Consider the following 4619-nt stretch of genomic DNA (forward strand, 5'->3'; position numbering starts at 1 on the left):
CTTCTCCTCATGACCTCATTTGACGCGTTCAGATCCACCGAGAGCCAAAAAGTCTCCGCTTGAAGCTGCTGAGCACGAGCGTCCAAAGCCGCCCGCTCCGCGGCCATCCTGACCTCTTCTGCTGCTAAGTTTTCCTTGGCCTGTGCCATCTCTTCGCGTACCCGTGCCACCTCCGTGTCATGCTGAACTTTATCCGCCGGCTCCACCACGGTTGTCAACAGAGCTGTCAGCTTATCCGTAGGTCCATTAGTATCTGAGCCGGGGGCGCGCGGGGTCTCCTGACCCGGCCGCTGCCGACCCGGTGGTTGTTGCTGCTGCAGCCGTGGAGTTCTGCCCGGGCTGAGTGCCTGCCATGAAGACTCCAGCTCGATTCGGCAGCTCAAAGGGGTCCAGAATACTGCAGCCATCGGAACAACCCCCAAGCATGCCATCCTGCAGCTGATACAAAGAATCCGTTCCGCCTGTTGATGATGTAGCGTCGGAACAGATGGCTGTCTCACCGCCATCCACTGATCCTTCCGAGTATTCACCTCCATGGATGCAACCCACAAAGGCACACTTCACGGCGGGTCGGGCCCGGGCGGGCCTCGCGCGCTGAGCCGTCTCTATGATGTTGGTGCAGACGTCCGGCTCAGGGCCCGATTCGCCGATCCGGCCAATGAAGACATGAATCCCGCCGAAGGGGACCCGGTACCCGTACTCAATTGAGCCGGCCTCAGGGCCCCAACCTTCGTCGTTGATGTAGAGCTTGCCGCGACGACTCTTGGTTATCCGGCTCACAATGTATCCCTTGAGCCCTTCGAAGTTGCCCTTCAAGAACTCAAATCCACCATGCGCTGGCCCCACGGTGGGCGCCAAATGTCGTGGAATTGTCACGGCAGATGTCCTAGCAAAAAGATTTAGTCGTAGGGTCATCGCAACTAGGAAGCTTAAAAGGGTTAATCGGGACAAAGGACACGAGAGGTTTTATACTAGTTCGGCCCCTTACGATGAAGGTAAAAGCCTACGTCTAGTTGTGTTGAAATTGCTGAGGTTTCGATCACCAAAAGACTAATTCGCGGCTTGGTTATCGATCTCTTGTTTCTTGCCCTAAGTCGCCACCGGGTCGTCCCCTTATATACACGGGTTGACGCCTGGCAGCCTACAGAGTCCCGGCCGGCTCATAAAACGTGTCCGGCTCGGTGACTTCTTTACATACCTTTCTTTATAAGTCTTTTCTTACACGGCGATTTACAATATTAGGCTTTAAGCCGCCTCTGGGCTTAGGCCTTCTACAAGTCTTAATAACTATTACCTTGAATATTACTAGGCTCCTTTTGTAACCCGTCGTTGAGGCTGACCCGGCCCCTCCTGAGTGGGTCTTTACCGGTTAGCTATGTTCCCAACCGTAATACGTGAGGAGAGGTGTAACCGACTGAGTACAGAAAAACTGCAGAGCAGAAGGCTTACGGACGATCGTCGGTGCAGTCGCCGTCGCAGTGGTCGTCTGCCATGATCGCCAGACCGGTCGGGCTGCTGCCACCGCCTATCAACGATCGATGGTTGATGAACTCAGCGACCACGACCAGGATGGTTTATTCTGCTTCAACCCGGACTCAGTCTTCGTTCAAACCGTACGAATCCCACGCGCCCGGTAGTTGTCGATCGATCAGTGCCATCGAGCAATCCATCAGACCCAGACCAACAATCAACCGAGAGCTGTGCAGGTGCTAGCCAAGAAACCCCAAATCGATCCAAGAGCTAGCGAAGCAAGCTAAACTAGCATGGGGTGCAGCATGAGCCGTTTCTTCAAGGCCACAGTCACCCTGGTTATCCTCGTCCTTCTCTTCATGCCCAGCTCCATAGCCGCAGCTGCCACCAGCTTCGACGCCTCCCGAAGCCAACACCTGCCGCTGCCGGGCCAACTCCTCCGCGGGCCGGAGAGCGTCGCCTTTGACACCCAGTGCCACGGCCCCTAGCCCCCTCTACAACAGGGGCGTCTCGGACAGCACGCACACACCAACTGGGCTGGACGAGACGACTTATGCTGTCCTGACTACGATAGCGAGGCGTGCACGGCGTCCAAGTTCCGCCCGGAGACTAAAACTGAGAGCCACTGCGGCGGCCCGGGCCCGCTCGGCCTGTGGTTCAACCAGAAATCGGGCAACCTCTACGTGGCCGACGCGACAAAGGGCTCATGCGGGTAGTGCCGGGCGGCGGGGAGGCGACCGTGCTGGTCAACCAGGTTGATGGTTTTCGTCTCCGCTTCACCAACGAGGTCGGCGTCGACCAAGGTACCGGCCAAGTCTACTTCACCGACAGCTCGATGAACTTCGCGAGGTCGCAACATGGGCTGGTCACCAAGACAGGGGACTCGACGGGCCGCCTCATGATGTACGACCCACAGACATTGGATGTCACCGTGCTCCAAGCTAGGATGACGTCCCCAAATGGCGTCGACCGACCGGACACACCTCGTGGCTGCGTCTACCGGTCTGTGCAAGCTGCTAAGGCGCAGGACCAGAGGGGTCAACGTAGGCACATCCGAGCCTTTCGCCGACCTGCCTGGCTACCCGGATAACATGAGGCCGGACAAGGGAGGTTATTGGGTGGGGGGCTGGGCCTGGGGCATGCACAATAAGTTCTTCGGTCAGTGTAGCATTTTGGGCCCTGTAGACATACTGTAGCTTACTATTGCAGGCCTAGGGCCCGGGGCCTGGCCCAGTCCTAGCTCCGCCCCTGTTGGGTGGGGTTGCACTGTGAGAAGAATGAGCTGCCCTTTAGTCGTGATAGCCATCTTCTCGTATCGAGGGTCGGTGCCGATGAGAAGATAATCAAGGAGATGAGAGGTCCAAAGAAAGTCAGGCTGACCAAGATCATGAAGAGAGATAATGGCAAACTCTACATGGGTTCAGTGGAGCTTCGTCACGTAGGCGTTGTTAAACGCAAGTAGAGAAGAGCAGATATAACATGGATTTTGGTTTTCCTGTTCCTTTTTTATTGGACTATAGTTATTGTTATCCATCTTTAAAACCTTTTCGTGGTACGGAGCTTTCCAAATTGGAACACCGTGTTCATACTAGCATCAAAACCTCACGATGTCAAAAAAAACATCAAAAAACATTGTGAAGGACTGCCTTTTAAATGAGTCACACAAAATAAATACACAGATTTTAATAAAAACTCAGTTATGTTCAAAACGCAGAGAAAAACTATCCAAATCGGGACAGTGTATTCATACTATCATCAAAATATTGTGAAGGATCGCCTTGTAAATTAGTCACGCAAAGTAAATAAACAGATTTAAATAACAAATCAATTATCTTCAAAAGGACGAGAAAAAAGGAAGCCAGGTGGCGCCGCGCCAAGCGTCCAAAGTTCTAAGTTCTAAGTCACACGTAAGTTCAAGCGAGCGTACACAGTATTATGGAGTGCCCCAACTGTTTCGACACTAAGGGTCTTGACGCCGAGTATGCTGGATTGGAGACTGATTGCTTCTACTTCACACTTTTGTAGGGCTTTAAATGGATGACGGTATACATATTTTATGTATTCTTCCACATCGTATGCATGTATTAAGGGTTTTGCTTGACAAATGTAAATTTGTTCTTTCTTCCTTTTTTTTTAACTTTAGGGCATGCCTGTTTTCCAAGGCCCGACCTCCTAAAGATCCTTAAGGTCGGCATGATCAGGGACTACCACCACTGCCTACCTCAATACCAGAAAGGGTTTCTCTTTCAAGACAACGATCCATAACGAAAAAGGAACCTCTTTTGATTGTTCTAATTGGAGGGCATTGCCAAAACTTACAAATTTTAGGAAGGGATGATTATCCTCTCCGATTTTAGCAAATTTTCTGATTCTCATCACGATGACATCTTGGTGGACTTGAACAACATTTCAATGCTTCATCTCTGTAAGTTTCTTAAACATACTTTTTTGGACAGCTTACTTCCTAGCGCCAAAAACAACTCGGAAGATAGTTGACAACACTTATTATACTGTTGGCACCCCTCTTACTTGGGAGGATAATAATCATCTCATCTCCTTTGTTGATGGTACTGAGTGTCTTATGGACACTTACAATTCCATACAAATTGATGGACCATATGTGCCACTAATGCACGTCTTTAACAAGACCAACATTCAAAACAATACATGGTAAGAATTGTATCCAGTTTCATCTTTTTCATGTACTCTTCATAAATTAAATATAGTGCTTACTATATGTTACTATTGTGTTCTTGCAATAGAAGCTCCCAAGATGTGTTGTGCCTGAGGTGATGGATGGCTATGGTGAGATGACACTTATCTTCCATGACAAGAAAAATTTCAGAGACACATACTCGACTGCAGCCCTACCAGATGGATGCGTCCTAGTTAATGGGTGGAGGTGAATACCGAGGGAATGCAACCGGGAAATTGGAGCTAGGTTGATCTATGTGCTTCACCATGGACATGCAGGGATTTTACACATCCAAAGAGAGGACTAGTTAGTAGTTATCAATCACTTTTTGAGACATAGTCCCTTTTGACTATCGAACATCCTTTTGGCTAAACCTAGTATGTACTGTTCCATGGCTAAATTATGTGATGCTTAGTCATGATACTATCTAGTGGATAAGGTAGCAAAATGCATG

At 50.1% G+C, this 4619-nt stretch overlaps 1 pseudogene; it reads left to right on the top strand.

Annotated features, from left to right (window-relative positions):
• The first annotated feature begins 1763 nt into the window (after positions 1 to 1763).
• On the top strand, positions 1764 to 2932 carry LOC119349366 (annotated as a pseudogene).
• Positions 2933 to 4619: the final 1687 nt, after the last annotated feature.

The sequence above is a fragment of the Triticum dicoccoides genome, chromosome 1A (assembly GCF_002162155.2).
Source record: "Triticum dicoccoides isolate Atlit2015 ecotype Zavitan chromosome 1A, WEW_v2.0, whole genome shotgun sequence".
Taxonomy (NCBI): Eukaryota; Viridiplantae; Streptophyta; class Magnoliopsida; order Poales; family Poaceae; genus Triticum; species Triticum dicoccoides.